General features: G+C 31.4%; 1 long non-coding RNA gene across 1 annotated transcript in view; it reads left to right on the top strand.

Moving 5' to 3' along the window:
* LOC150105656 (uncharacterized) overlaps positions 1-12,521 on the top strand; it is a 75,817-nt gene that overhangs the window by 19,738 nt on the left and 43,558 nt on the right. Inside the window, exon 3 of the long non-coding RNA XR_016548494.1 lies at positions 11,592-11,671. This is a non-coding gene — a long non-coding RNA (uncharacterized LOC150105656). The remainder of the gene's footprint in view (positions 1-11,591; positions 11,672-12,521) is intronic.

The raw sequence follows: 12,521 nt of genomic DNA, 5'->3' as shown, positions 1-12,521 counted from the left end.
AAAAATAGGCCTTGGATACCCATTAAAATTGTCTCGTAAATTCATTTAAATTATTATTATTATTAAGTTAAAAAATGTTTTAAATGATAGGCACATTCTTAAAAATATAGCATTTTCACAGAATCTATTATACTGAACTTATATAGTTAGAAAGATTCATATGCAATTGTTTTCTTAGTATACTTAGCTTCTTTTTCATTAACTCATTTTGCCATTTTTTTTATTTTAAATGATGTTAAAATTCTCATTGATTTAATACAAGAAAATCAATTGTTTTTATACTTCTATAAAATGCAAGTATAAAATATTGTGAAATATACACTGACTGCAAATGATATGAGTGATTTCAAAAATTTATTTCTGATATAAAAGAAAAAAAAAAAAAAATATATATATATATATATATATATATATATATTTACGGTGGGTGGCCAAGTGGATAACGTATCCACTCTCCAATCAACAGGTTGTGGATTGGAATCTCATCTTAGGCATGGATGTTTTTTGACTATATTTAGGTAGCAGATGATTTTTGTCGCTGGTGAGTACACCACCCTGCTTATTGAATGCCAGAAGGTACTTAAAAAAGTTCATGTTTGAACTCTAGAAATGGGTTTCCGAACGAATCGTCTAGGTATTACTCCATCCTCGGTGCTAATATGTACTAAGGTTTGCAGCCTTTCGTAGATGAAATTCATACAAAAAAAAAAAAAAAAATGCAAATAGCAATCAAAACAGTTTTTATTCAGCGCATGCGTAGACATAATTTTTCGCTTTTATCACCAGGCCACACAAACATAAGATGGGAATTTTTTTAAAAAAATCGCTTTTTGTTCCACTTTCCCCGATCTCCAGATCTGATCTTTCCCGTCGATTTTTTTTTTTTTTTTACTTTTTATATTATTATTCGCTAATGCATCATTCTGATCTGAACAACTTGAAAGATCACATACGACTGCGATTTTCAAAATTGTTAATCACGTGTTTCAAAATGCGTGACGAAATTCGATATTACCTCGATTTGTGCTGGACAAAGAACGAAATCGATTCTAAACTTTCTCAGCAGAAAAAAAAAATCACTTGCATTTTACAAATAGTATAGGACTGAATTTTCTTACGTGTATTACTTTTTTTTATTATTATAAATAATATTTTAATCGCCCATATCGTCTGTTGTCATTCCGTAATTTTGCATCAGTATTAAGTGTTTTAATTGCAAAGCACTAGTACTTGTCCTTTATAATTGGGGACATTTTTGTATTTGTAGATACAGTATCTAACAACTTTCGACTGACGGGAAATATCCAATAAAAAGAGGCAATTTTTTTATTTTATTTATTATTTATTTTATAATTCAAGACTCGCAAAAAAAATCAAATTAAAGTTAATTTAATTTTTTTATTGTTATGTAGAAAATAAAAATAAGAAGACATCTCTTATTTATAGCATTTTGGTGTTTTCTTTTTTATACAACTTTTGATATTTTAATTTTATATTTGAAATCAGCTGATTTTAAATTATTCTGATTAGAAATATCATTCGCGTTATATCGAAAGAATAATTGCTTTGATTAGAATTAAATATTTTAATAATGTTCAATATTTTAGTTTTCAGTAATAACTAATTCTATTATTGGTTCTATTTATATTATAGATAATAAATAATGCTCTAGGCATGTTTCAGTAGTTCGCAAACTAATTCGTGACTGGTTTTTCATCCTTCTTTTATATTTATGGTATTTAAATAATAAATTCCATGACAAGCAGATTCCCTTTCTTTAACCGATAGGAGTCGTTTTTTAAAGTGATGTGACGTTGCGATTGTGAAGGTACTGACTTTATTGTAAGTTTAAATACTTTTTTATTAATTATTATCATTAATACTGTAAAGGTTCAGTTTCAGAAGACATTACTGAGTGGCTTTATAATGGCGACAATAATAATGCAGAGGTACTCGATTTGTAGGGTAATTATTAAAACGAACTACCTGAATGGCTAGCTCATCGATTCATAGAAAAAGATTTCGCTTGTCATTCTGACGTCATCCATCGAGACTTCGTTTGCCTTTAGGCAGCCGCTTTATTCGTTCGTCATTCAAGACTGCTCAAACACAGTAACTTGTGATAGTTACCATTACAACCGTGAGATTTAGCTACTGGCGTTTATTGCTTTAGGTAACGATTTTCCTCTTTTTCACAATCATCTTTTGTAGGTAATTGAGGACATCCTTTTCTACATCAAATAGAAGTTAAAAATGGTTAAGACAAAAGGCGTCACGAACTGAATACTCGGTCTTCAAGACAAAGAGAATAAGTTAGATTTTTAATGAGAGCACAGTTCTTATATTATCATATACTTGGTGGCGCCTTTTTTAATACTTGTACTTTCTAAATGCATTTCTTTTCTTCGTTTGCAATTTTAGTATCAGAACTCATTCATTCTTTATTTTTTGAACGCTAGGCAATTTTTTTTTGTGATTACGCTAATGGCTCACATAACCCGACATATGTAGTAAACCCAAAAGTATGGTTGGAATCTCATGAAGAGTAACGTAGGTGTATGACGATGACGTCAAAACCGTGGCGAAGAGCATGATGCAAGTCGTTCTGCAGTGCTTCCGCGTTTTTTTTTTTTTTTTTTGGTTGCGTGAAGGGATTTTTTGGCAAACCATAATTTGACCTTTTCTTATAATTCATTTCCCCTTATTTTTTTTCTTTTTCATTCAGTTCAATTCGTTTCGATTAAAGTAAAATGTTAAGTTAATAATCGGTGATTTAGGTTAACAGCTTAATGACAAGTGTATATATATTTTGCTCATCATTACACCTACATTAAACTGTATAGGACAATCTTCAGTTGGCAACCAAATAATAAAATCAATGAAACATCTGTGCTCTACTTAATCCACATGTTTTTTATTTCCAACATATGGAATTTTAGTACTGGTGCACTTAAACTCAGAACTTGAGAAGTTTCGGTGCTACACTATCCCCGAGTTGCTCAATAAAAAACTAGATCATGCAAATAAATAGCATCGATTTTTGATTTTATGTGTGCAAAACGCAAAAGTCGTATTTTATGGTCTGATTGTGAAAGGAAAATCAAAGTTTTAAGAGGAAAAACTGGAGATTGTAATTAGATACCGAATAACTCGATTATGGAGAAGGTAAAGAAACCTAAAGGTGGACTGAAAGTGTGTCACGTCATTTGTACCAATTTAGAGGTCATCTTTAAGTGCTGTCACATTTTGAGATAGAATCTAGAACGAATATGTCAACAAATTAAAAAAAAATTCTTATTAGAAAAACAGTACGTGATTTTAAATATGTTCATCGAAATATTATTGCTAGAACTTTGAATTAATTTTAAAACGATCGAACTTTCAAAAAAAAAAAAGGAAATGAAATTATACAGAAATTTTAAAGACAAAAAAAAATACGATTTTTTTAATATAATACCTTTTGTAGCATGAGGAGTCCAATCCCTAGATTACCGTTTTTTATTTGTTTATTTTTTTTAATACAGATACGGAGATACTGGAGAATTTCATTTCGCTTAACAGCATTGGGGGAAGGGAGAGAAAAGGAATGTGAAATTGTCTCTTGGCAGAAAGAAAGGATGGAAAGAATCAACGTCAACGGAGAGACATTTCTTTCTGGTGTGATAACTGAGACTACTGATTTTAAACCTGTCAGACTGCCACACGTGTAGGTGACAGTGCGACTGTTTTGGAATCAGCAGTTTCAGTTTTCGCTGATTAGCTTTATTGCAAAATAAAACTAATTGATCAAATGAAAATTAAATAAAGAAATGATTGAATATATGAAATAAATGATCAATGAATAAAATAAGTAATGAAATTTTAAAATATTCATTTACTAGCGTAAATTCATTTCCTACCTCGTCACTATATATATATATATATATATATATATATATATATATATATATATATATATATATATGTATGTATATGTATATATGTATATGTATATATGTATATGTATATATGTATATGTATATATATATATATATGTATATATATATGTATATATGTATATGTATATATGTATATGTATATATATATATATGTATATATATATATATATACATACATAACTTAACTGTTTGCTTACTTGGGATTAAGAATAAAATAACCAAGTTTAGAAAATTACTTGGTAACCCTAATATACATTACCCAAGTTAAAAAAACTTATTTACATCTATATCTCCTCCAGAGATTCTTATTCAAAATAAAAACACCTTGTAGCAACTTGTATAGGTAAAGTTGATAAGGCGCAGTATTACTTAAACCTTGGTATTTAGGGTCTAGTTACTCACTGAGGAGACCTCAAAAAAGGTTGAAACCGGGTTGGGTAGTGACCCCACCCATAATGTATTACAGTATACATCTCTTAGTGAGATGTGCTTTACATCATGGAAAATACTAAGAATAGTGATCAGAGCTTTATCCACCTTTACAATGAGTTGCCCTGATGTTGCACCACCTTTAGACTTGAACTACGTTCAGGCGCAAACTTAACTGTTTGCTTACTTTGGATTAGGAGTAAAATAACCAAGTTTATAAAATTACTTGGTAACCCTAGTATAATAATATAATATATAATATACATTACCTAAGTTAAAAAAACTTATTTACACACACACACACATATATATATATATATATATATATGCATTACCCAAGTTAAAAAAACTTATTTACATATTTACACACACACACACACACATATATACATTACCCAAGTTAAAAAAAACTAATTTACATGTATACATATAATATGTATATATATAGAGAGAGCTATCTTAAGCCCTTCTAAGTCGTACCCGTCCCAAGGATAAGGTGACTAGCCCTATGCTGTAGCTCGTGTATTCACGAGACAGGTTTGTGGTAGAAAAAACCCCAAATAAATTGGGAGAAAAACCCTGCTGTCCACGTCCAAGACCGGTTAACTTGGCTATGTCTGAGAAAGATCCTTAAGCTCCTCACGTCAGCGAAGGGAATCGAATCCAGGCATATGGTTGTGAAGCGCATAGTCATTAGGCTACCTTTTTTTCCTATTTGTATTCAATCTGAAGATGTACCCGACATGATGTAATTATTTAATATTGTTAATACTTATTTTATTTTATGTTTACGCTGCCTTGCCTGACAAATACTAACTATGGACATTACAAGCCAGGGGAATCTCAACTCAGACAAAATTCTTGTTCGCAGTTTTCATTTCACATTAAATACCGAATTACTTATCAGTGTCTTTAAGTCACCTACAATATATACAATTGTATAGCGCACGCGCGCACACACACTAGGCTATCCATCAAACGGATCTTCATGGACTGACAGATGGAACAACCAACCAACCCTAACAGGCGCCCATCTATTTGGAGTGTTACATCTAATAAGAACTGTTTCAATATACAAAATATTAGTTTTTTTTTTCTGACACAGAGAAGCTAAATAAAGAGTCCGATGATACGAAAATGATTTGCATACTCATACCACTGAAAATTATTTAAGAAGATCTCTACTGATGGTCTTTGATCGAAATAATTTTGATACAGGGAGAGCACGGTAATGTGAATTTTTCACTTCTAGTGAAAATATTTATTGAATTTTACTTTAGGCCTTCAAGCCAGCGGCCTAAGACTAGAGTTTTTTATATTAAAATAAAAAGTATTTTAATTTTTTACTATAAATGAAAGAAGATTGAATCTTTGAAAAGTCAGTGGTCGATATGAGATAGCGACAAACACATGGCTAGGACTTGGTTCTGACAGTTTTAAGCGAAGAAGAGGAGTGCGTGCGATTTCCCTCTATTCATCGCTACAGACGCATTAACTGAATGCTTCACGCCCTTTTATCTATCCAATGGCCAAGCGGACGTACGAAGACCCTTCGGTTTACTGAGGGGACGTTTTTCTATAACGTGATTCTAAGCCTCAGAGGAATGCACTGTTCGATTCTCTGCTCTTTCGCTACCAGACATTATGCGTCCTCTGAAGATACTATTAGGGATAAAGCAAACGCATTGCTGAATAATACGAAGTACTCCCCCCCCCCCTTTCTTTCGTGACTAATGCCAGGGACAGAAAAGTGCGAGCTGATGACAAATGAGAATAAGGCATGTTCTCCATCTGTAACAAAGAAGGCTTAACCTTCGCGTATTGTTTTGTCGTTTGTTGATATTCATCAAATTCTTCGTTTTTATTTTATTATCTTTACTTGCCTTAAATAGTCAAATAAATATGCATAATTGATCCTGCGATCAGGTCATATACAATCAATTTGCATAATTGATTGTATGTGACCCGATTATACCAAAAAATATCTTGCAAATCGTAAAATGGAATGATGTACTTTGCGCTTTAGAAGATATTTTTTCCTCTCATATATTTTTTGAAATGCTTGCAGAGTCCGTATGCGAACAACTCAACCAAGTGGTGATAATAATAATAATAATAATAATAATAATAATAATAATAGAGAGCGGATAACAAAAATGATATCAGGATTGTACATTGTTATGAGGATAGATTGAGGATATGTGGATTACAGAGTTTAATGGATAAGAGGCGAAGATGTGATATGATTTTCTTTTATGTGGCTCCCACCCACGAAAGGTTCATTTGTCAAAAACGTATTGTACATTTGTGCTGTGTGTGTGTGGGGGGGGGGCTAAGAATTTCCCCCTATTTTTATTGATTTTTATATATATATTGATTTTAAAAATTTATTTTTCACATAGGCTGGAAACCCTTCTCTAAAGACACCAAACATGGAACTTTTTTCAAGCCACTTGAGGGCTTTAATCAGCCGGGCGGTGGAATTCATCTCACAGCAGGATTCTAATCCGCAGCCTGTTGGCTAGAGAGCAGATAACGCTATCCACTCGGCTAACTAAGCTGGCAAGATTGAGACATTTATGTTGAGAGGTAGTTATAGGATTAACACTGGAGAGATCTTTCGTATGGTACAACAAGAAGAAGAGTAAGGAGCAAGGATAAGGGAACATCACTGGAAGTGGTAGGAAGAAGCGAGCACTGGCTTTTTTCATGGATAGTAGTTGGTCCGTGGAATGCGTTGCCTGATGGGGTGGCGAGAACATGAAAATTGATCTTGTTTTAGGAGTGATATGATAGACTGTGTTTTCTAAGATTGGCCATCCACGATGAATCCTATGGCTCCATGAAAGTCTTCAGCAACAGCAATCACAATAATAAAATTAAATCTTAAGAGTGAACATATTTGCTAACGGAACTCATGATTATTTTGGAGTCGAAAAAAATTAACTATAAATGGCGGGTTATAAAGTTTTTGTTTTTCATTGTTTTATATTTTTTTATAGTTTGATAAAAAATTGTAATGAGTAATTTGCTGAGTATTATGGAAGGCAGTTTTCATATTTGCATGGACTGCTTTATAATATATATAGACCATTTACTATTCTCTAGGTAACTATTATGTCCATTTGGTTCTTCATATTTGTACTTAACTATGCAAATCTTCCTCACACCACTGAACTTAGTATAACATGCATTTAACTACGCTGTTTGAGTGGGAATTTAAAATTCAGTTATAAAAAGTTGACACCTTGTAATTATTTCGTTTGATATTCTGAAATCGTGTCTCAGTCAAAATCGTAGTATGAATGATCAAGTATTCAGTTGATGATTACTGTTTATAAGAAGAAATTTCTTTCTTTTGCATTCAACCAAGAGTGAAGTTCATATTATCATACTTTATGCGTGACAGCTGGAAGAATTTTTTGTGATCTACGGAAAACAACAACAAAAAGCATTCCCTGGACTTTTCCAGGTTTACATCATGTAAGCTGTGTTTTGTTCGTGCTGGAATCTACTATTATACCTTTTGGTTTCTTCTCCCTGAGTAAAATTTAATTAGCAATTTACACGCAGTTGGTGTGTCGTGATGGTAGATAGTTCATTTTTGGCAAGGTCTAATAGATTGGATTTATATGCAATTCTTGCGTAATAGATGAAAAATAGGATAAATTTAAGTTCTGGCACTTGTGCGTACACATTTTTACTTAAATATTAATCCTGTCATTTAGTTTATAATATAACATTTTTACTCCAATATATATATATATATATATATATAGTACCCTTCATTTCTCAAATTAACACTGGCCAATTGGTAACGGTTTAACTTGCAAATATTTATCCTGAACAAACTCTTAGCTCTAAATAAAGCAAACCATCACTTACTGATACAGCAAGAAATGAAACATCGGTATTTTCTGCTTTTAAATAAAACGCTTGACATTGCTCAGACAGTTCCGTAATGGAACCTTTATTTTGGAAAACAATACCATTATAATCAACCAACTCAGCTGTAAAGGAATGTACTGCGGTGTTTTTGCTCTTATAGCACACATAGAAGCTATGGAATCACGTGTTTGAACTCGGAGATTGACATGTTACAATGGGCTCCGCTACGTTCATGTGGCCAGTTTCATGCGCTTCATGAGCTTACTACATGCAGTACTTCTGGTTACTAACCCCGTTCGGTGTGACTCAGCGTGGCGAAGCTGGGGGTTATGAGTTTCAAATTCACGCTAGGCAAGCGCTATCCATTAAATACGGTTAACTTGGTAGTTCCAAGTAATGATGCTAGATTGTCTTCTTTCGGGTTATATTTTTTTATAGGACGCTTGTATTAGGTTGCAGTTTCAATGTGTGTGTGTGTGTGTGTGTGTGTGTGTGTGTGTGTGTGTGTGTGTGTGTGTGTGTGTGTGTGTGTTGTGTTTTATGAAAAATATTTTATGAAAAAATTATATGATACATAATAAAATGTAGCCATTTGCATTTCTTTTTAAGAGGATGCCGGCTCTAAGACAAGACCCAAATGTTTGGTGGAATTTATACGTGTTACGACGTGTAATCCATATAAATTCTATCAACTATTTGGGCCTTGAGGATATTTTTTAAGTAGGTGAATTACCGGTTATTGCCAACCAATACGTTTGCATAAGTATTCATTGGTAATGCTTCTGCACAAGTAATCTAATCCGATTTTATAAGCCTCCTGGTGGTCCTTTAGAGCAAAACTCACATGGCTTATTTTCGGTGTTTAACTTTTAGCAGGTAACTTCCTTATTATCTTTATTTTTTTTTCTTATACTTTTTTGCAATGCAAAAACGTTTGCCTCGTTATTGTCAAATGTACAGACGTTGTTTATTTATTTGTTTATTTTCTTAAATAAAGGTCGTTATTTCTTTATGTAGAAAAAAAATATTATCCTTTTAACAAAAGGATTAGATTAAAATCTAATTACGCAGCTGTAAAATAACGTTATAAAATTAAGGCCAGTGATGGATCAGTCTTTATGGAAAATAAAAAGCTTGTGGAAGTAAAAGAGTGAGAGAGAAGCAACATTATAGAGAACCTGTAGAAGCTGGTGTTTATGAAGCATGATGAGGCGGTTCTGCTATGGCAGGTGGTGCCATGCGTCACGTGATAATGCAGGAGGTTGAAAGGAGTATAATGCAAGTTAAAGGCTAGGGGGGGGAAGATCATTTTGTAGTGTCAGCAGGTGTGAATTTTTCGCCGAAGGCAGCATTCATGGAGGTTGTTTTCGATCTAGTAGTAAATATAGGAGTTCGTTTGAAGTGTTCCAAGGACGCATAATAATTAGCAAGGAGAATCAACGAAAAAGATATTGACTTCGTGTAATAAAAAAGCACTGCACACCATGAAATAAGAAAGATTGCCATTACGCAGCAAATATTAAAATTCTAGTTATAATTATGAAATATGATTGTGCTGTATTTTGTAGCAGTGATCTGTAACTGTTGGTCTTTGTTGACATACGTGTCCTGCTTAGTACGTGTGTTAACAAACTTTAATTGTGACGTTTCATATAACACAATCTGAAGTATATTTATAAATGTTTTAAGATTAATGTGCATATTAAGATCATGCCAGTTTTTTTTTTTAATTTTGTTATTCTTAAAATTTTCGTGTCATTTCAGTCCACTTACAATTTCTTTTGTAAGCGTACTGCGTAAAATAAATATATATATAAAAAAAACGTTACTTAAACTTGAAACATTAAATTCATACAAAAAATATAAGACCGGACCTTAAGAGTTTTCGTAAAAATTATATAATATAAAAACTTTAGTTTTTTAAAACGAATTAGTGAATTTCTATTTCTTTTCATATTATGATTCATATAATTTCAGTTGTATGGCATATATTTATTCAATGAACAACTCAAACTAAATAAATTCTAATATTCCACTTTCTTATGTTATATCTCTTGCTTATTGTACCTTTCCAGTTGCCACAACATTTTTATTTCATTTTGTAAATTGGTTATTAAAGAATCTATTTCACGGTAATAATTGGTTTGTTCAGTCTTATACACAAAGCATTCATATTAGTTCAAATAGTTTAAGACGGAATGTATAAGTCGTTTTAACTACTTATGCACTCAAGTCGTAGGGTCGCAATCTTTTTTTTTTTTTTTCTTCCAGTTCAAGCTGATAAAATTATTGCATGTATATTCAGGACAATGTGACTTAAATAACATTGTTTTCTTCAGTTTGTATATTAATAAGAATATAATAAAACTCTAACATTTAAAATAATGATTAATGCTTATTATTCACTTTATCCAACATAAGTTGGATAATAAAGTGAATATTAACGTTTTAATTAGCTAAAATTATTTATATGAAAACAAAAATGAATTCAGAAATTCACAACCGCACTACAGCTTCAATTTTATACAAATTATAATCTTTATCATTTGGTTATGCGATGATTTTCAATGACAAAAAATTAGCAAGATTAATTTGCTGTTCATTGACTTGTGTTTTATGAAAGCACATGTCGGCACGATATTCATTCAGTGATATACGTTAATATTGATATGAATAATCTAGCAATAGTTAGGAAATGTTCTTGGTTTCAACGTCTTCTTTCAAATCTGAATAAATTTCCATCGAGAGAGAGAGAGTACGACAATTGAAAAATAACTCAGTAGCAATGGTTATCGCTTGCAGTATGATGGGAGCGAGAAAAAGAGAGAGGCACTGCACAATTCACGTAGGTCAAGAACCAATAATTCCGTTTAGGGTTAAATCAATGTTTCCTGCTCTTAAATGTACTAGTTGAGAAAAAAAAAAATTTTTTTTTCACAATATTTCCTCAACATACCAATATTTAATAAAATCTAAAATATTTATAAAACATGACACATAATTAAGAACGATTGTGCAATTCATTTTGAGATTTCTTATCGAAAACTTTAATAATAAACCTGAAATATTCCCAATTCGTAACAAATTTCCCTGGAAATGTGATATCCATTTTTACCCCTTGTATTCCAGCTTAATATTTAATTTATTGAATCATTCGAAAGCTTTAAAGTTGAATAACAGTTTTAATGTTATCCTTTTAAGTTTGCAGAGAATTAAATGTTTTGTTTCACAAATCAATGAAATTCATAGTATTTTAAATTATACTGATAATTAATTTACTTATCCTATTTGTTATATTAATGAACAATGTTTAAGGACTATTTTATGAAATTCCAGATAAGGAAAGGTACCCTTCTTTCTCCTACTTTTACTAAAAAATTATTCAGACGACCACAACTTCTACATTGACAAAGCTAGTAAGTCTGACTTTTTTTTATTGTTATATGGATTTATTCACTATATTTCTGTACGGAAACTATTTGTTATGAAATGTAAAGCAAAATAAATTTATTAATCTCAAATTACATTCAGAAATGCTTTATGAATTTAATTTAATTCGAATTTAATAATTTTCGAATTAAATTCATTTAATCTATGAATTTAATTCGAATAATTCTACCAAACCAATAAGTCAGTGTACATGAGAAAAATATACCAACCAACCAGTCGCTATCAATGAGCTCATTTTTCGATGCTTATTATCTCATTTACAAATATAATAATTATAATATTCCATAAACTTTATGCTTTTAACGATTTTATATATTTATAGCATAAATTCCTGATAATGTACCCTTTGTGTGTACAGCTGCACAGCTGGGGGTTATACTAATTTTTGCTTATCTTTATGCATGGCAGCTTGTACAGCAAATTATATTTTTAGGTGCAAATTCCTGATATATACTCTTAATGTGTACAGGATACTATTCATAGTTCCATATCTTTAAGTCTACTTTATTAATAGCTTCCCATTAACAATCTTCTTCCAAAGTTAATCTCGTATTTATCAGTTTTCCCATATTAACAGACCTTACATTTCGATTTCTAAGGCACTGATGACTGCATCATTTTACCTATATATTAATCTTAGTTTTTTTTTTTTTTTTTGTTGTTGTTTGTTTGTAAATCTGGAATTAAACCGTACCACTTTAGATTACTCTAAGAGCCATGTCTTTCTTTCTAATATTTTTATTTTTAACAAGTTTCTTCTATTGATGCCATTCACTTCCTATATTTTTTTATCTGTATTTGTTGTCCTTAGTCTTG

This window comes from Typopeltis vanoorti, chromosome 6, assembly GCF_054136105.1.
Source record: "Typopeltis vanoorti isolate ZY-2024b chromosome 6, IOZ_Tvanoo_1.0, whole genome shotgun sequence".
NCBI classification, from domain to species: Eukaryota; Metazoa; Arthropoda; class Arachnida; order Uropygi; family Thelyphonidae; genus Typopeltis; species Typopeltis vanoorti.
This window is presented reverse-complemented; position numbering and strand designations above follow the sequence as displayed.